Genomic DNA, 20,976 nt, shown 5'->3' with positions numbered 1-20,976 from the left:
GTCCTTTTGTGTTCACTAACAGTCAATGACAGAAGTCAGGGAAGGGGATGAGGATGGTGGTGGGGAGAGGGGTACCCAGGGATGCTACATTTAGAATCGAGACTCGAGAGTTCTGACACATTCTCCTCCCTTCCCTGTCTTGAATTACTCTGAGGGAAGGTGGAACTTCAAATGCGAAGGTTCCTGTCTCACCCACCTCCATGATGGAAAGAAGGTCTCAGTGGACTGAGTGGGCGCCATGGGGGGAAGGGCTCAGGATGCCCAGAGGAACGCTGAAGGGTGCTCACGGTGTGCACAACTGGAAATGGCCCATGACTGACGCATGTACGCATGTACACTGTCTCCTTTCTTAATACATGGCCATCCTTCAGAATGGCCTTACGCCAGATCTGAGCTCACCAAAGATGAGAATGTGTCGGCGTGGGGAACCTCACTCCAGTACCTCGTTTAAATCAAAATCAGAGACTTCCTCCTTTGTGAGCATTTACTGCACAGGGATATGCTACCTTTTCCATATTTAACACATGCACACGCAGATCTGCTAAGCCGTAAAGTTAGCTCAAAGACGCTGCGTGCAAGGACAACAAAGACCAGACCTTACAAAATGATAACCAGGAGTTTATAACTCATAACTCCATGCACGTTATATTAAATGTGGAAGGCTTTTTGAACTGCAACCTTTACATCCCAATCCAATAGTTCTTTCGGCTTTGAAATATCCACAGTCTGAATTTTATAGGGATTATTTTTATTATAGGTAAAGCAATTAAATCTCCATATTGAAGGATGTAAACCTTTTAAGGCCCTTCTCAGAATATCAAAAGAAAAGGAGGCTTATATTTAACAGGTGTGACAACCCAATGCAGGACATTTCATTGAACAAGAGCTTGACATTATCCAGTAACAAATACTTAAATTAATCCAAAACATCTTTTGGATAAAAGGGATTTCAAAAAGAATTAAGTCGACCACAAAACTTTGTATAGAAAGAAGATCATTTCAAGCATGAGATACTTAAAAATACTAATTCTTACAGAATGTGTCAAGTGGTGTTTTTATAAAAATCTACCTTTTAAATGCTATTTTATTAACTTAGTTGGAATAACTTAGTTACCATGTTTCATCTTCATTATTTGTGTTCTCTTTGCCTCTCAAAATAACTTAATTGATTTAACTAGTTGGAACTGAATTCCTACTATGTGACCTTGATTATGGACAAACAGAAGGGAATTCCCGTAGTAGGAGGTGGGGATTAGATTAGATGATAGGAAGAACTTCCTTACTATGACTACAAGATGCAGTCAGTTGGAGGAAATGATGTAAGATGGATGCAAAACTCTGGGATTCTGGGTTCTAAGATTTTTCAGGGTTAATGATCCTAGCTTCGTGAGTGGGCTCAGTATGGTTTTTTGCCTTTTAAGAAAGTCTCTCTCTTCTCTTTCTCTCTCTCTCTGTGTATGGGGTCTTTTGGCGAATGGGAGAAGAATAGCAAGGCAGAGGGAGAAATGGTTAAAATATCAAATATTACGGTTTTTCTGAAGTCATTTTTTCTGTTCTCAACAGCGGTAGCTTGGATTGTTGAAATCATGTTCTTTCTACTATTAAAGTGCAGTTCTTTATTCATAAAGCATGCTCTTTTGTCAGCACACATAATGTTATTATCAGCACTGTTCTATATTATTATAACATTGGGTACTAGTGACGACGGTGGAGAAACTTTGCTCCGGTGACGCCGTATTATAAAGCAGGGTCAGTGCCCAGTGGACCGCGGTCTCACGGGAGAGGCTGACAATCTATCTATTTAAAGCACTCCCCTAAACATTAAGGACTCCCTGTGGCGAGTTTTGGAAATTAGCAGCTGAGAGGAAGGTTTCAAAATACAGTGAGGTTTCTTGGATCTAGAATATTTGGAGAACAGTTAGAAAAGGAATCAAAATATGCAATTGATAGTTAAGGGGAGACGGAGGTTGAATGTTTCTAAGACCATGTGAACTGCACTATTGTGACTTCTGCGCTATTCGCGGAACAATTCAAAGGAATCCATCAATTCTGCAGATGATGAGTCCAGCACAGATTGTATAAACTGACATGACCCTATTACTAAATATGCACCTTTTAGTACGCCTTCCGCTTTTTGTACCGTAACCTCAGAAAGAAAAGCATTCACGCTTGTCAGAAACTTAATCTGTTTTCAATATTTATTTTTATTGGTATCTTCTCTTGGCCACCTATGGAGAGGTGGGCTTGTTGCCCATCTACCGCCGCGTGCCTGTTTGTTCAAGAAATTTCCCAGGAATGCATTTGTAGTCTCCTGAAGGTTGTCGGTTTAAAAGAGAAACACTTCCTTGCAGAGTTTGTGATGGTAGATTCTCAAAGTAATGAGCCCATTTTGGCATCTCTGGGGTTAAAGATCCTCTCAGAATCTATAGGTCCTGGAGAAGGCGGTTTCTAAACTCAGCTGCTTAGACCCATTTTATTTTTTCCCCAGCAAACAGGAAATGGAGCCCTGAAGGCTTCTTTTTTTTTTTTTTTTTTCAAACTGGAAAGTGTGTGGGGAGGGGGCTACTCATGATGCCCGCTTACAACCCTGAGCCGACCCAGACTTGGGGGTCTCTGTATGTTTTTTCTTCCCCTCTCTTTTTTTCTATTATTTTGGCAGACTTTTTGGAATGTCTGGGAGCTAAGGGCTTTGCTTCATGGAGCAGAATTCTGAAGCAAGAAAAAGAGAAAGTTATAGACTAAACCACAGAAATGTAAACACGTCTGCAGCTAAAATAACTCCACTTTCATTGAAAACACTCCTCCTTCACAATCAGACTTCTGTGTGCGACGCTCAATAAAACTGCATGTTAATAGCGACCAATTAATAGATTATGTTGCCTGGCCTTAAAAGTTGAGGGAGTTTTAATTATTATTTTTCAAATTAAAAGAGTACTTATTCCGTCCCTTCCCTTGGGGTGGGGGGACTTAGCTTTCTCTCTGGCTGTTTGCTGAAATTCTTGGCTGTTAAAGTTGGGAGAGGGAGGGACATGAGTAGTTCTCGCTCGGTTGGAAAGGGGAGAGTGTGCAAGAGGACGCCCTGGGATGGGTTCCGAGCGATCGCGCAGGGACGGTCGTGATGGTCCCCGCGGGACATGAGTGAAGAGAAACAGCACTCAGGTAAGCGCGATTTTGATGTCAGAATTCACTTATAAACTAAAACATCTGGAGGGGCTTAGCACAGGGACCCCGGGCCGTGAGCCGAACCTCGCGGCTCCCCCTTTTGGAGGCTGTTTCTTTCGGACACTCTTCTCACGAGGGCTGCTGTCACCCCGTCCGTCCGTCAGGCGGGGTGTCTCCGCGGCGGCAGCCAGCATCCTCCAGCCCGCATCCCGCTCCTCGCAAGCCCCTCGCCTTCCTGTCCCAAGGCTCGGTGCTCGGGACTGCCGGGTCCTGACTCCAGGTCAGACTAAAGCCGGCGGCTCCTGGGCACCTCGGCGTCTCCGCTTCATTAGTCTGACGGAGGGCGACGTCGTCTTCATTCCGATTAGCCTCCAAGGCAGTCGGTGGTCATTTTAAACTTCTGCAGCAACCAGTTCTAACTTTTGTTTTTAACGTCCATAACGGCTGAGGCTTGGGAAAAAATAATACTTCTCACTAAGTTCCGAGGAGCAAGCATCTCGGCGGTACCCACCTCCCCGGCCCTCCCCTCCCCTCGCCTGTTCTCCTGGAGGCGCGTCCTGGGTTCGTCTCCGGCCGGCTGGCCAGGGCCTGGACTCTGCTCACGTCGTCCCGGGCTCTGCTCCTCCTCCTCTTCCTCTCCCTCCTCCTCTTCCTCCTCCAGCCGCCAGCTCTGGGCTAAACCTGAGCCGCGTCCAGACCTGCCCGCGCCGCCCGCGCTCCCCGGCCCGAGGGCGCGCGCACGGACACGCGCGCTCGCATACCCACGCGCGCACGGACGCGAGTGCACAGAACACCCACGCGCGCACACAAATACCCGCGCCTACGGACGCGCGCGCACAGAATCCCCACGCGCGCTTGGACGCACGCGCGCGCTCACACCCACGCGCACTTGGACACGCGCGCCCCCGCGCCCCCGCTCCGCCCCCGCGCACTCCGGGATCGCGAGTCGCTCGTCGGGGTGGCCGCCCTGCTCGGCGATTGGCGGGAGCCGGAGCCTCCCCGAGGCCGGCGCCCACACCATGGGCTGAGCCCGTTGGCGCCCGGGGAGTCAGTGCGGCCCGGGTCGGCGCGCACGGCCAGGCACGTGCGCGGGCACACGCGGGCGCGGACACGCGCGGACACACACGTGCGTGACACACCCTCCCTCGACGGCGGCGCTCGCCTCCGGTAAGTCCTGCGCCCTGCGCGCCCTGCACGGCTCCCGCGCTGGCGGCTGCGGCTGTCGCGGGGACGGTGGCGGCGAGGTGGCCCGGCTCTTCCGACGGCGCCAGGACAAGTGGGGCGTGAGACGCCGGGAGGGACGGCTCGCCAGTGCCCAGGTCCCGGGAAGCCGCGCGCGGTCGGGGGCGGATGGAGCGGAGCAGGCACCCCGAAATCGGCGAACGCCAGGAGAGCAAACCGCGCTGGCCTTATCTGGGGCACAGAGCAAGAGGTTATTTGCGCTTGTCTGGAATGGAAATAAGGGGTGAATTAAAGCCCACGCTTGGATGAAAGTAGACACCAGGTGTGGGCTTGGCTGTCACTGCTGGGTCGGTCCTTCCGTGCGTGGAATCGCCCTCCGACGGCTCCGTCGCTGCGCGCTTCTGAACCCAGCTCCGGCTCTTTCCTCCCCGCCTTCTCTCTTTCACCTTTTGACACCTCAGCCTGCAGTTGTTATGTTTCTATGCTTCCAGTTTACCACCTTAGTTGAAAAACTTGGCATGTTTAAAAATGTAGCCTGTAAGTTTTTTTTAATCAGCTAGTCGCCTTGGTTTCTGTGTGAAACCCATCATCCATTTATCGCTATTATATATTGTATGGTTCTTTTACAAAAGGTACTGCATAGAGTCATTTTTAATATTTATAAGCATAAGACTTAGGTGCTATTATTAATAGCAGACTAGACTGCCCAATAAAATGGATAAAAACCTTTCAGGTAGATGTGGATTTAATATAACTCTCTGTTGATATAAAGATAATTTCGTTTATCCTTCAAAGGAGTGTATTCAGATTTGCCACAGATTTCACACTGGCCATGTTTCTGTAGCTTCTGTAGTTCAGAAAACTTTCAATGTGAGTCAAAAAACATTTTCTTCGTCCCTGGGTGACATAACATAGGGCATAGAGTTCATATGCCATTGGGACTCTGTGAGTATTTTCAATTCTTTCCAAGTAGTTTAGAGCGTTCACCGGCCTCAGCTCCCCATCACCTTATCACCGAGAGAACTGTCACATTCCTGGGCTTAACTCTTGCTCTGCTGGCAGCAGCTTGTGCTGGCTCCTTCCTCAGTGGCAAGACCACGCAATGGAAGTTATATAAAAACCCAACGAGATAAATTACTTCACTGTGTGTCAAGTTATGAATGAGCTAATCATACCATTGCAATTGCATTTCTAATGGAGACAGGATGAACTCTGCAAACTTGTGGCTAATATGTGAAGTTTTATAAAGAAAGGTTTTGTGAGTCACAGCACACATCACATCACAGATGCTGTTTGCGGGTTGCTCATCCTAGCTTTGATTTGAGTCAATGACTTTTGGGAAATTATGCTAAACTAGCAAATGGGTATTATATCTTTTGAGTTAAGAATATGTAATTCCAATTGCACTTAAAATTTCGGTTTCTTCCTTTTCTAACTCTTTATAATTACTTCATTTTATTTTTAAAAATTCAGGGTAGAACTGTGATACCTTATTTTGCATTTAACTATTATTTCGTGAGGAGTTCTTGGCGATTCATCGGATGTGCTTTCTTTAGCTAAAATGTTGAAAATTAGTGTTTACCATTGAGTGGATTATGTAATGGGGCTGCCTGTAGACATGTATATAAACATTCTCCCTTCCATGTCTCATGTTTTGATGTTAAGGAAAAATCTTGTCGATTCTCTATGAATTTCTAATTTCACAAAGTCAAATATTTTATCTGTGGTCAAGGCTGAGATCCCAGTGGAATACCAGATATATAAGTAAGAAGTAAAGTATCTCCAAAACATGTCAAAATTGACTTTTAAATTATGTACTATTCTAAAGTGTAATACATTTTACATACATGGAATACATAATATCTCATATTGTAAGTGGGTAATAGAAAACTTTCAACTTTTTTTTCTAAAATTAAGATTAGCTCTGATTTTTTTCTTGTTAGCTATCCTTAAACAACAACAAAAAATAATAAAAGGGAGGATTTATTTTTTCAGAGGACAGAGGAGCTAACATTTCTAAAATCTTTTCCTATTCCCCAATGAAAATACGATAGCAAGTCAGTGTCCATCCTATGATGCGGAGTGGTGGGGAGACACTGTCGTGTTGAATAAATGTCAGTGCTGCCTGCGATTTCATAGAACTCCACTCAGGAGGTGTTGACGTAGAGACACCTACACGTTTCTAATGAGACTTAGGGAGCCTGGGACATAAGATGGGGTCAAGGTAACAAATCAGAAGTAAGTCATTATGAGCAGAATCCAAGCTTTTTGATGCTGCAAGTCAGTTCTCAGTTGAAGTTGGGAGTTCATCTCTCTAAATGCAGGTCCCTTTGTCACCTCCTGGCTCCATCACCCTTTGCTTCCTAGGCAAGCTTTTCCAGGGACTAGGAGAATGCCCCAGGGGTTCTGTTTCCTTTCGCCAGTGGGTAAGGATACTTGGGCTTTCCCGGGAGAGTATAGTCCTTCAAAATACAGCTTTTGTTTGTGATCTACGCCTTGAATTTGAAACTGTTAAAACCTTCGAAGTAGAATTTGTTGGAAAAAACAAGCTGACACAACAGAAGTATTCAAATATTTTGGACCCAGTTTCAGATAATTTTGATACCTGGTGGGAGCAGTGGGAGCTGTTTCCGGGTGACTTTGGAAGTAATGGTAGTAATTGACGATGCCGACACAGAAGTCTACCAGCTGCCTCTCTATATTGTTGATGTTCACGACAGCATTCTCGTTGGTACTTCTTTGCAGCCTCAATGGGCTTATTAGCAGTCAGTGAATTAGTTACAAATTATGCATCGTCAATATTCACCTTCTCACATTTATTGATTTAAAGCAATTATTCTGCAGATAAACAACAACAGCCGTTTCCAATGGCTAGGCTGTTGGATTCCGAATCAGTTTTTCAAAATAGCCAGGGGGAAATGTTCCTCTTTAATGTTACCTATTATTTCAAACATTTGAGTATTTAAAAGAGACAGGAGTCAATGTTGTAACGTTGCAGATCTAGCGAAGGTGGGGAAGACAGCTGATCTAAAATTACTTTGCTAAATTTAAGTGCGAGTAAAGTGTAGACAACACCAAGAAATTGAAGGGTGCATCTAAAAATGGAGCACTGGGTCTAAGTTGTAGATTTAAACTAACTTTTAAGCTCTTCTATTTTTACTGTGACATGTCATAATCTGGAAGACCCTGATTGCGTATGAGAAACAGTAATTTAACCTTGAAAGTAAGGGGTTCAGTTACCTTGGCTCAATACGTGTTCAGAAGTGTGTGCAAAGGAAGTTCTAGTTATGTGGTTTTTTCCTCTTTGAAAATGGCTGTGTGTGAAGACTGAAATATCCTTGAAGTATGTAAAATAGGCCTTTTGTATTAATTTCTCACTTTTTTATTATAATCCTAGACATGAGATCTGATCTAGGACAAACTGTTAAATGTCTAAAGATTTTTCAAACCCAGGTCTGTAGCTGCCTACTTTTAAAACATACCCTATAATTTTGAATTGTTTTAGTGGGAATGAGGTTTTCATACGTGCTAGTGTCTCATATGGGATTCTTTTTAGGAGTAATATTATTCCAATGATTATTCCCCCTGGAAAACATACTCCAGAGGGAGACAATGAATTCTCTCCAATGAATAGGAGAGAAAATAGACACATTTACAGCGATTTTTTAAAAAATAGAAAATCCTTATTTTCACTCGATTCAGGGTTCCGCAAAAGTTCCCAGATCTTGATTTAAAAGTGAAGAAGTGTGTTTGTACCTCAGTTTGAGTGCAGAGGAGCAAAGGACCTGTGCCTTGTGTGGTGATTGCCATTGTGTGGTGTGTGTTACACATGCATCACCTTGTGTGGTGATGTGTCATATTCCTTAAGTGATTCTCTGTTTTTGGAGGGCAGATTCGTGTTCTCTGTGATGGCGTGGAAATGGTGGAGCTTACTAGCACAGCTAAAGTCGCAAAGTAAAAGAAAGACTGAACCGGAGTGTGGGCATTTTTGTGGCTCCTGGCTGGGCTGTTTGGGTGACCACCTTGGGAAAGCATGAGTTTGTGTGCAGTCATACGCTGCATCGTGGAAATGAATTAGCTGGTGGTGTTCACCTTTCTGTCTGAACTAAGATGGGCATCAGGCTTTGTGCTCTTTGGAACAATAGGAGAAACCCAAGGTCTTACTATGTTGGTTAACCACCCGCTGTCTTAATATAATAAATTAATTGAAATTGGCAGTGGGAAAAGTGCTGTTCCTTCCTCTATGTGGTGCTTGGAATTCTGCTTGAAGCTGGACTGGACGAGGATCTCAGGCTTCTGAGAAGAGACTGAAAGAAGCTGTTACGAGGAGGCTGGTGGGAGAGGGAGGGGTCCCTACAGCACCACATAGGAAGGCAAACCTTTGGACCCCAGGAACGAAGAAAGGTAGATTTCAGGATTCTTACATGGGACATCCATCGATCTAAGCTGAGTAAAATGATCAGCGAAGTCTGTGCTAGTAAAATGAAATGTTTGGAAACACTTACGATCTCAACATAAAACTCTTAAATTAAATGTATCAGAAAGCTGAGATTTCTTTTATTGGGAAACGAAGTAAAAACATTTAGACAAGAAACCAACCGCTGGCTTAGGCACGTTCTAAGAAGATCTCCTGCTTTGAATGGATTCTCATTAAAACTCTATCCAACCTCACAAAGCTGAAGGGAGCCTGCTGCCAGATTTACAAACCTGGGTCTGTAACTGCACAAAACCTCAGCGTGCCTTGTGCAAGGCTCGCTCTTTTTGCAGCTCAAGATACAGCAGCAAGATGACGGAATAAGCAAAAGTGGAGGAAAAATTTGCTTCTTCAGTATCGAAAAGTACTTTCTAGTCTGTTTGACCTTGAGAGTAAAATTGACTTCACTACATAGTTCTAAAATAGAATTAATGACAATAAAGATAAAATCCAGGGAATAGTGAGAGTTTTTTTTCCTGCAGAAGGGATGTTAGGTCAGCGTATTACCAGTATTTAACGCTCCAAGTTCTGAAACCCCTGCCACTGAAGCAGAGAAAGTGATGGTGGGCTGCTGCTTGAGGTACGAAGTGAGAGGACGTTGAAATAGTACCAGTTCTGAAGTGGTATAGCTCATGATGACATTTGATTTATTTTTGCAGTTTTCTCAGGCTTGTAAATGTAAGTGATTAAACTGAACGTCCCACAAGGACAATTTCTCCTAAGTACTCCATACCCAAATTGTGAAACCCGAGGCAAGAAGATTACCCCATACGTGCTTAGAACCCACAGTAAACTACCAGGAGGCAGACAAGGGGTGAAATTTGTGTTCATATTGAGAGCGCCTTTGTAACTACATTTAGCGTCAATATGAATTTATTCTTTGCAAAACTTAAGCATTGTCATGTAAAATTTTCTTCGTTAATTTTAAGCAAACTGGGAACACGTTTCTCAATCGAAATTTATTGATCAGCTATTAAATGAGAACACTGTCCTAAAGGAGAGATGGAGAACATGGATTCATTAGGGACTGGTAAGACACTAGACACAGAGAGATTAGAAAAACAACTGCAAATTTAATGGAAAAAGCCAGAACATTCCGTTGTGGAGTTTGCCTATCCACCTGTGTGACTGCGGCAATTAGTGGCCTGTCTGACTCCTTCTCTTCCAACTAGTTGTACTGACAACTTGTAAACAAAATTACAGCCCTTTTCACTCCAGCCAGCTAATAGCATCCTCTTTGAATGCAGTGTCCTTGGGATAAATATCTACAGGGGGAAATTAATGCAGGGCTAGTGGGATGCCTGAGAATGCAGGGAATGCTTGCTAGGCAGAGACTAGTCTACGGTCAGATTTGACCCAGGTTGTGAAGTTTCAGGGCTCCAGGAGAGGAGAGGCATTCTGAGTCACAGGAAGGCGGGTGCACTGGAGAGAGATTGGAGGTGCAAACTATATCGAGGACTGGCAAGCTGCCCTTTCTGTCTATGTTTGGTGCAAGACACCATGCGAGACACTGTATGAAGCCCTTGGTCATGCCTTCAGGGAGTGGAAATCTAGAAAGGGAGTGAGTGCACATGCCATGGAATCTAGAAAGGGAGTGAATGTATATGCCCTAGAATCTAGAAAAGGGGTGAATGTATAGGCCATGGAATCTAGAAAGAGGGTGAATGCATATGCCATGGAATCTAGAAAGGGGGAGAATACATATGTCATGGAATCTAGAAAGAGGTTGAATGCATATGCAGTAGAATCTAGAAGAGGGATGAATGTATATACCCTAGAGTCTAGAAAAGGGGTGAATGTATATTTCATGGAATCTAGAAAGGGGATAAGTACATAGGCCCAAAAAAGTGGCATATTCAGCAGTGCCACCTGCTCAAATTAGGCCAGTGTGCCAGTGAGCCAGGGCCTAGACTGCACAGTGACGGAGGTGTTGCCCCTATGGGCCGTCTCCGTCAACTGCTCTGATGTACTACGTTGGAGGCCATGACAGAGACCGCCACCATGCAACACGCTGGCCTTGCTGTAGGCTGCTTTTGGGCAAGCTTGTATCTTTTCACACAGGCCCTTCTCTCTTACCAGCTCATGGGGAAACTTCATTTTTAGTCTCCGCATCAGGAGCAGTTTTCTGAGTTGTATGTCATCACACGGAGGCCGGTGTGTGCCCTTGCTCCAGCACGTCGTGAGACCCCATGGCATGTCTAATGGGCCCCTGCACTCTTAGCTCCAGTTTATGTTCTTACCCTAGTTTCTCTTTAGTCTCATCTTTATTATTTATTTTGCATCTACTTCTGAATTTTAAAAAGCCTTGTTATATTGCATATATCCTTGTAGATCACTTTAAATCCTTTTTTGGAACAAAGTACAGTATAAATAAAACAGTCCATCTCATAAGAATCATGCAATCAAAAAGTGAGCTAAACCATGCCACAGGAAGGATCAGAAAATGCTTCCCGAAGGACGAAAGATGAGGCACTGGAGGCGAGCCGTGACGTGCGTTGGCTCAAGATAGGCAAGGATGGGGGTGGGGGAGCAGCCATGGGCAGGGGAGTGGGGGAGTCAGGCACTGCTGCTGTTAGGAGTGTGGGATGTGTTACCGGGGAGCTGGGTCGCACAGTGTGGGAACTGCCCGACCCTCCCGGGTTCTGGAGGGACCCATCTAGACACCTATTTCAGTAACTCAAGTGCAAAGTTAAAAGGTCAGGAGTAAGGCATCTTGCAGAAGGCAAGGGAGAATGTGATGTTTGGAGGATGGTGACTGACATCGACTTCACCAGACGGTGCAGACATGGGTCTTGTGGGGCCACAGGTCATCCTCACCACGGCTCTGGGAGGGATGGTGCCCTTATTGCCCCCATTTTCCAGAATAACAGAGTGAGGCTCGGGAGTGCTAAGCGACGTGCCCAGAGTCACACGGTGAGAGCCAGAGCAGAATCAGAACCCAGGCGGCTGACTCTGGGATCCGTGTGTGAGCCTGCTGGCTGGAGCTCTCCTGGTAAGAGCGAGGGTCCACTTATAGAGGTGACAAGAAGGGGGCAGGATGACACAGAGGCAGAGTCACTGGAAGGTCAGGCAGCCCTGGGTAAAAGAAATAGAATGTGAGTCTCATGTATACTTTTATGTTTTCTGGTAACAGCATTGAGAAACAGGTGAAATTAATTTTAATAATCTGTTTTATGTAATACAACATGTCCAAAATATTATCATTTCAAATGTAACCAATACAAAAATATTGATGAGATGTTTCACATTATTTTTTCCTATATTAAATCTTCGAAATCCAATGTGTAGTTTACGCATGCGGCACATCTTGTTCTGGACTGCCCACATCGCAGGTGCTCAGGAGCCGCATGTGGCCGGTGGCCACTGTATTGGACAGTGCAGGCCTACAGTGTTGAGCATAGGAATTTCATGTTTAATATAATTAGTAACGATGAACCCCGTTATATGATTTGATCACAGAAATAGAATTTTTATGACTTTGTGTCTCCATTGGCAGTGTCACCCCCAAAATATCACTGAGTCCAGACATGATAGCAATAAAAAATGGATTGCTAGCATGACATATTCAGTACTAAGTTTGCAGCTTTCAAATTGGTGGGAAAATGTATATATAATTTCCTGTTGACTCATTTCCTGCTTTTAAAGTGCGAAATGAAGTATCTCCTTGCAGACCCAACCTTTGTAAACCTGGGAACAAATAGTGCCGCCTTGTCGGAATCATGCTCTGACAACTTCATGCCTGAAAACCTTATTTGAGTTTTCCCTATTTAAAGATAATCCTGGCATGATGACAAATTTCTGCTTTTGCATGTGGACAGTTTCTTGAGAAGAATGCAATTGATCATTTTGAAGAAGAGCATTCTTTTTTATTTTTCAATTTTATTTATTTATTTTTAATTGCAGTAACGTTGGGTTATAACATTATATAGCTTTTGGATGTCCATCATAATATATTTCGAATTCTGTGTAGATTACATCATGTTCACCACCCAAAAACGAATTATAGTCCGTCCCCTGGCATTTGAGCCTGGGCACCCCTTTTGCCCTCCCCCCTCCCCCCTTCCCCTATGGTAACCGCCAATCCAGTCTCTGTTGCTATGTGTTTGTCATCGTTTTTATCTTCTGCTTATGAGTGAGATCATATGGTATTTGACTTTCTCCCTCTGACTTATTTCACTCAGCATAATACCCTCAAGGTCCATCCACGTTGTCACAAATGGCCGGACTTCATCGTTCCTTATGGCTGAGTAGTATTCCATTGTGTATAAGTACCACGTCTTCTTTATGCATTCGTCCTTTGATGGGCACCTAGGTTGGAAGAAGAGCATACTTGAGGCGCTAGCATCCCGGAGAAAAAAGGTTCAGTCAGATAGATCACTACAGAATTGACTTCGAAGGGCACGTGGTCATCACACAATTTGGTAATGGCGCACTGCATCCCACACGGGCCTCGCCCACTTTATGTAACACTGAAGTTCACGGCGAAGTCTTACCAAGTCAGTCGCATTGGTTGTGTGCCACTTCTTATCAACGTACTGTGTGTCAAGTGTCCTTGAATGACTTACCTCTTTCATCGTGTGCGTGTTTTGGAGTTAAGATTTAATTTCGTTTTTATGCAAAGTGCAAAATTTACTCACTGCAGATTCTTACTCACATTTTCCTGAATAAGAAATTTGTTTTCAGTTGATGCCTGGTCTGTAGCACACTCCTTGTCTGAGCTTCCTTGTAGATAGTTTGTTTTCATTATCACTCGTGTGTGGGAAGGGAATTTCGTTCTCCTTGTTCTGGTTTATTTTCCCTGGTGGGCAGGGCCTACTGTAAAAAAACCTAAACAAAACAAAACTGTGTTACAAAAAATATGCGTGGCTTCTCTCAAGTCTAATTGCCGAATCATATTTAACTGCTAATTCAGTGCAGTTTTTGACAATCAGACATCAAGGGACAAAGAATATCGTGATTATTTAAAAAAAACCCAAACCTCAAAACTAGCGAACGGGGGAATGGTCCAGTGGTATAGTGGTTAAATTCGTGCCCTCGATTTTGGTGGCCCGGGGTTTGCGGGTTTGGATCCTGGGTTCGGACCTATGTACCCCTTATCACGCCATGCTGTGGCAGGCATCCTACATATGAAATGGAGAATGATGGCATGGATGTTATCTCAGCGCCAGTCTTCCTCAGCAAAAAAAAAAAAAACAAAACAAAAAAAACCACCAAAAAACCCCACACACAAAACCCAAAACAAAACTAATGAACAGGGCTGTGTGTCCTAGTCTGTACCATTATAGATATCTGATTTGGGGTTGCCTCATTGTCAGTCTATCCAGGGACAAATGGAAAAGCAGGAATATCTGTCTTGTGTATAGTGGGCTCCACTTCTTTCAAACATAGGCAAGAAGGTGAATTTTCTAGCAGGGTCCTCTTTCGTCTAAAATGGAGCATTGGCCACCAGGTGAGATCCTTTCCCAGGGAACTGAAATTCTATTCTAAGGCCTACTGAACATCCGTTCCGTGCTGTACGCTGCATTCAACCTACCAGTTTCCCACGGGAGTACAAATTTAATTTAAAGTCTAAATTATATTTGAGAAGTCTGAAGCACGTTAAGACTTCTTAAATAATTCACTTGGGGTTACGTTCGGTGAATATGTGTAAATATGAGAACGTGCGAGGCAAGTGGTCTAAACACAGAACGAATCTGAGCCCACATTGATGGAAGCCACATGTGCTTAAAATCTTGGAGGAAAAACCGTGTCATCGCTGGCAACCAGATCCTCAGGCTGGCTGTGTGACTTGTACGGGAAGGTTAATGTCCAGTTGAGTTGCTTCTGTACTTGGTTCTTACCATTTGCCGCAGCATCAAGGAAGACCTTGGAGATGAACTGGTAAATGCAGGGTTGTCAGCTCAGGGGTGCAGCTCTCCGCTGTGGCAGAATGAAGGTGACAGAAACCGGACAGGGCTGTCTGCTGCAGCCCCAAATTCTCAGGTGGGTGCTTGCATGTCTGAAATGGCCAAAACGTGCTCTTGGAAACTGTTAAATTTAGTTAAACTTGGATTAGTAATGACAGCCGTGGAGGGTCTCTTTCCCTTCGGGCTGAACAACTTTCATACGCTGTTGGGGTGTGTGGGTGGATTCAGCCGCTTGACAAGTAACACCCAGTAGAGTCGCCTCGTAACGGAACCTAAGCGTTTCCCTCTTCCTCGTCATCTCTAAATTTACCCCTCTCCGTCTCTGCAGCAGTGTCCCCTGTCCTTCTCGCACTGGCCTTGCATCCTTAAGTGTATGGACCTCATGGCTTTAAAATGCCAGTGTCAGCGATGTTTCTCCTGCCGTGGACACGCACAGGGGCTGGAAGAAACAAGCCAGCGAGTCTAATGAAATCAGGCTGCAGATCTGAAGCGATTTTGGAATCCCCTGCCCCTGTTTTCTGTGCTGTGTCTGGTTTTCATGGAAATTTGTGTCTGGGAATGAGGGGGAATGGGAGTGGATTTGCTGAGGGGCAGGTGCCTGCGTTCTTTGGCCCTGGCCATTGGGAGTCGGGTCCAGGGACCTCTGCGGACGGGAGGGAGGCTGAGGCCTTGGGAGATGCGAGGAGCATCATGCAATCTTTATAAGACAGTGGGGATTTTCGCAGACTTCCTGATTTTTGAAAATTATTCATAAATCTGTCCTGGTCTAGGATTCTGAGGACAGAAAACATACTCCACGTACCGTCCGTGCTCCATAAATTACCCCTTGAGGTCATCACAAAGTTATTTCTATAGTCTGTGATGCTGGAGTATGTAACCTCTGAGACTATGAGTAAAGCCAGTCCATTCCTTTCTCTGGCTAGGGCATGGCCAGCACAGGTCAGGAAAACATGCAGGTCATGCATAGCTGTGTTGGAAATACAGGCCACCTCTCCAAAAGGTTGGGAATGTGTTATCGCGCAACCTAGATTAGGGAAGATTAAAGAAGAAGTGGCAATGAGGGTAAGAATTAGTCAGGTTTGCACTGGCAAAAGAAGCAAGGTGAAACACTATTTTTTAGTCTTTTCTCCCAGCAAGTGAAAATAAGAGTTGCATATCATATATTTGAGAAAGTTAAATACATGCTTCTTTTTTGGAATAAGCAAGGTTTGTAATCCACTAAGGCAAGCAAAGATTGCTACGCTGAATCCTTCGTGTGTAGTGGAAAGCTGTCCTGAGAAATCTTTAGTTCACAGACATTTGAAGACAAGGTTGCTGTTTCCTGAGAATACGTACGATCGTCTGCTTCATTTGCGTTGGAGTATTAGCTCCTTTTGCTTTCCTTTTTTATCTTTTGGTATCTCTTTGGTTTTGTTTCTTGTGCTCGACACCTGCTGGGTTCTCAAACAAGAGGTAACTTATGTGAGTTGTTGGATAGAGAGTTTATAAAGGTAGACAACTCTTCAGTTTCCAGTGGAAATAGTTGTGGGCACATCGTCAACAGACTGGAATAAATGCAGACTTAGTATCTGTATGTGATTGAGGCATGGGTGCGAAACACATCAAGAAGCAACAATAATTTGTGGTGCAGTCACTCTTAGGCTTAAATTAATGTTTTTCAACCTTTTTTTCATGACCAATCCTCTTCAGACATTTCTTCTTTAATCAACCCTCTCCCATATGAAAATTTAATACCACAGATGTCCTGTATGTCTCTTGAGGAATTTTACATTACACATATGTATGTATATCTACATTTAGGTCTATCTGTGCTTTATACATAAAGAGAGCAGACTCTTTTTCACCCTCCAAGAACCGATTTTAGCCTCCTTAGGAACGCATGGCTTAAATACACAATGCAGATACTTAACTTCCAAAAAGATTCTGTTTAAGGGAAAAGATGGTGGATGCTGGTACATGATCTTAGAAAGGACTGAAAGAGAGGAGGACGTAATAAAAAAAGTCAGGACATTACGTTGGGGAATTCTGTTTGGCCAGTTTTACAGAGTGTGGGCTGAAAACTGATGGTGGTAAAAGCAACTGGCAATTGATAGCCCCCTTTGTGTTTGTGAAAGGGCTCCATGAAACGTGGAAAATCACTGACCACATTCTTATCAGACTTAGGGTTACTAGACAAGACGGTCTGCAGAAACGCCCAAGTTGCAAAAGCAAGCCCCTGGGCAGGAGCAGCTCAGGCTTCTGCAGGCAGACTTTGCTCCATCGTCTTAGATGTAAAACTGCAGGTCGCGTGGCCGATTCGGTGCAGCTGGATCACATTGACTCTAATGTTTCCCCTCCAGTAAAAATGGAAATATATTAAAAAATAAACAACCAAAAGAGACATGCGGAGTTTAAACCAAAAATCAATCAGAAGAGAAAAACATTTGGGCCTGTGTCAAGAGAAACAAAACCGCGCCAGCACAAATTTTTATGAAAATGATCATTGAATAGTATTTCCATTAAAAGGCAACTGACTCAGAGACGGAGGGTGAGTGTTCTGTGAGGCAGAGTCTGGATAACCCGCCCACGCCCCGTAGCTGACAGGATCGGCTCTAACGCAGTTACTAGAAGAGACCCAGAGATCCTGAAAACTGGGAAAACCCAGATTTTTAGGAAGGGAGAGAAGTGTGTGCTGTGAAATCAGAGTGGTTTGGTAAGAATCTAATGTTGTTTTCTAGTTTCTCCTTGTCATCATCAGTCCTAACACATCCTCTGGTTCATAAAGTCAGTGACGGTATCACAGAGTTCATTATCTCCTAGGAAAAATCAATGGCAAATAATGTTACCATGAGTGCAGAAGGCACAAAGATTAAGTTCTTTCTTAATGCTTACCTCCAGCTCCCGGTGTAGGAAGTGTTATGATAATTTCTGGCGGTACGCTTCTTTCTGGAACATCACAAGGAAATTTGCTTCCACCTGAGGTAGGAGATCCAAGTCGGTATCCAGCCCTGAGCATCTCTGAGCTGTGAGGCACAGCCTTAGCTGCATCTTCTGCCCCTCCCTGTCGCCGTCTGTGCCGTGTATTGAGGACGCAAAAGGTGCATTTTCACCGGATTCTTTTTGTCTTTGCTGTCTGCGTTCTAAGAGTTGCTTGACTCCAAGCAAGGAACAGTTTGCTGTGGGAACCCTCTCTGCTCAATCTGTCCCCTCTTTTTCTCCTTTCCAATTGCCTCTTTCTCATTTCTTACAGATAGACGTTAGTTTGTGTCAGTGGTGACCCACGGTCAGAATTTTGGAAACCAAGCAGGAGAATTGACCAACTGCTATGTCATGGTCACATGGAGCACAGATTTGGAAATTTACGAGTGCTCGCCCTTAAAAATCACTAAAAATACCTCTTAAACTATGACTGCTCTGGCAGTGGATGCCATAGTAGTGAAATCACATTGTCATTTCTTTTTTTTTTTTTTGGTAATAGTGTCAGATTAGATGACACACCACGAGGTGTGCCTGTAAAGTTATTTATATTAAATTTCTTTATATTACAAGCTATCTATTTGTTCTTCTGCAGGTCTTGCCGACACTGACTGATTCTGCTCTGCCTTTTTTAGGGTATTCCCTTTGAACTTAATAATTGGGTCTGTTGACTATAAAACAGTCCAGGAATTGAGAAAACATTGATGATCTTAAGCAACCAGGGTCAATGATGACATGAAGTCCGTGCGTGTACCCGAAAAAAGTAAATGTCAAATACCTTTTAGTTTCTTAGGCCATTTCAGAGTTGTTTCATTGCTTGGCTCCATTTTATTTAATATGAATTTTGCATGGCGTATTTTCCCCACAAATTTTTTAATAGATGTAAGCTGTAACATCTATTACATATATATGTGTATATATGTGTGTACATATATACATATAATCTATTACTATATATTATTATATTACATGTATTATACACATACAGATATTATATACATACATATATTACAATATTTACAATAATTCTATAAATATTGTGATAACCTTGTCACCAGAGCCTAGAATTCAGGAAAAGTTGTCTCTTCCTTCGACCACGTTCAAAGAATCTGAGGAGGACCCCAGTTGGACCAAATTTCACTGGACTGCCAACTGCTCAGGTAGAAAATGCCTGAGTTATAAGCTGATCTCCTTACACGGGGCTTCTGCAGACTCAGGCTCCTGTGGTCAGTGTCTGAGAAGGCTCCGGTGCGCTCAGAAACCACAGCCTACCCGTGGGACCTAGGGAAAGTGCTTTTATCCTTGGAAACTTGAAAATCCTCTTTAAGAAAATATCATTTTTCTTTTTAAAAGATTGGCACCTGAGCTAACATCTGTTGCCAATCTTCTTTTTTTTTTTCCTTCTTCTTCTCCCCAAAGCCCCATGGTACATAGTTGTATATTCTGGTTGTGCTATGTGGGATGCCACCTCGGCATAGTCTGATGAATGGTGCTAGGTCCGCGCCCAGGATCCGAACCAGTGAAACCCTGGGCCGCCGAAGCGGAGCGCATGAATTTAACCACTCGGCCATGGGGCCGGCCCCAGAAAATACCATTTTTAAAAGCAAGGATGTCTTCCCATCTTCTTGCAGTGTGTTGTAATAAACGGAAGCTTCTTTATAAGGGATTCGTCTCCTCAGTAAGAATATTGCTGCGCTGGCTTCCAGACCGAGTGCCACCCTCATCAGTGGAGCCACAGTTTTCACTGGAGTCCGAAAGCCAGTCACCGTCCCAGCTTTTTCACTCCTCTCGGTCTGCTTTGGCCTTAGCTCAGGCTGGCGTCTCCGACTCCACGGTGGATCCAGGGGTGCCATCCGGAGAGGGGAGAGAGTGGGGATGGAAAGAAAGACCCTTCAGGGAAGACGACCAAAACTCCACTAACATTTGTTGAGCTGGTGGGACGGAAAGGGCAAAGGGTGAGCAGAAGGGACTGTGTGCGGTTCAGCTGGTCCCTGGAGACCCCGGCTCTCCACATCCTTGGCAGTGGGAGGTTTCTGTGGGCACTTGGCTGTGAGTCACCCCAGCAGGGGACCGATGGAGGGTTTGTGACCCTGCCCCACACCACCAGCCAACACACTGCTCAAGCCATCATTTGTTGTTGTTTTCTCATATTTACTTAGAATCTCTCTGAACATGTGGACTTTACATAAACACCCAATTTGACTATCCCTTCTATTCATCAAAAATGGTACTGGGAAAATTTTCAAATGATCTTGCCTGCACTGAAAATAGCAAGACACCGGTGCAGACCAATATATTCACGTTTGAGTCCAATCTTCTTTCGACCTTTTGAGTGTGTTCTTGTGGTTTGGGATATTTCAGGAGAGGACTGAATCGAAAGGGTTCTTTTGTTCTTCAGAACACCTGGATTTCTGTGTGTGGTCTGAAGACCTATTCCACCATAAGAAACCATTTTGCCTCTTAAATAAAAGAACCAAGGACTACCGTGTTCTTGGCTCCGGCACGCGTCAAGGTTAGAAGAAGGAAGAATTGCGTCCTCGCCCTGTCCCCTGCAGACCTGCGCCTCCACGGGCTGTAGGTGAGGTTCAAGGAGTGCATGTGGGCTCACCGGGTATGTCCAGAAAGATGTTTTTGTTCCCCCACTTCAGGTTTTAGTCCTGAGACTACCAATTAAACCATCCCATAAATCCTCCATTATAGGTAGTAAAACCTAATTTTAGATTTCCTGCTTGCTCCAGTGTCCTGCCTGGTTGCTACTAGCTGGCGAGAGGCTGGACCTGGGGAGCAGACGGTTCGTACTGCGCCACGTGTTAAAGCCTTTTTCTTACGTATTTGGGATTTGGTTTTCATTCTCTGACGGCTTTCATCTTGTTTCAAAAACTTCTGAAGATAGCTATTTAGAACTCTGTGGCTCACTTGGTTCCTTTTAGTGGACAACTTTGATGCAAAGAATAAGGGAAGGGGAGATCGAGAAAAGAGTGGGTGAAATGAAGGAGGAAGGTGATGGCACCTCTGCCATCTTTGCTGAGAACACGAGGGGCTGTGTCCTCCAGGTGGTCCATACACTGTGATCTGTAACTCAGCCTCTTCCTCGTATTGGGAGCTTCACAGGCAAACACATACATGTTCTGAATCTCTATTTGAATTAGGCTTTCCTGCCCCTCCTCTCTTCAGTGCCCTGATACCTTCCGCTAATGATGCTGAATGGTTTAGCGGGGCTGGAATGTGGGACATTGGGAGGTGTGCTTTCTCATTGTCTTTCTCACAGTCACAAATCCAGTCGCTGGTTTCCTGATA

The 20,976-nt window shown here is 44.4% G+C and overlaps 1 protein-coding gene and 1 long non-coding RNA gene across 10 annotated transcripts in view; one reads left to right on the top strand and one right to left on the bottom strand.

The window, feature by feature from the left end:
• Window positions 1-276: 276 nt before the first annotated feature.
• ERG (ETS transcription factor ERG) overlaps window positions 277-20,976 on the top strand; it is a 256,558-nt gene continuing 235,858 nt past the window's right edge. For 2 of the 5 annotated variants that reach the window (XM_008539408.2, XM_008539400.2), the window contains exon 1: window positions 277-3,159. The gene's annotated coding sequence lies outside the window, so the exon portion shown is untranslated. The other 3 variants (XM_008539405.2, XM_070597850.1, XM_070597848.1) reach the window with 3 other exon arrangements.
• LOC139079953 (uncharacterized) lies at window positions 12,885-18,014 on the bottom strand. Of its 5 annotated transcripts, none has more exons than XR_011534000.1 (5): window positions 17,596-18,012; window positions 16,060-16,164; window positions 14,659-15,163; window positions 13,473-13,645; window positions 12,885-13,126 (listed from the first exon to the last, which is right to left on the bottom strand). It is a non-coding gene; the product is annotated as an uncharacterized lncRNA (long non-coding RNA). The 5 variants fall into 5 exon arrangements; XR_011534001.1 differs by having other exon boundaries at window positions 14,659-14,845; window positions 17,596-18,011; XR_011534003.1 differs by having other exon boundaries at window positions 14,659-14,816; window positions 17,596-18,011.

The sequence above is a fragment of the Equus przewalskii genome, chromosome 27, assembly GCF_037783145.1.
Source record: "Equus przewalskii isolate Varuska chromosome 27, EquPr2, whole genome shotgun sequence".
Taxonomy (NCBI): domain Eukaryota; kingdom Metazoa; phylum Chordata; class Mammalia; order Perissodactyla; family Equidae; genus Equus; species Equus przewalskii.
Note: the sequence above shows the minus strand (reverse complement) of the source record. Positions and strands in the feature narration are given on the sequence as shown.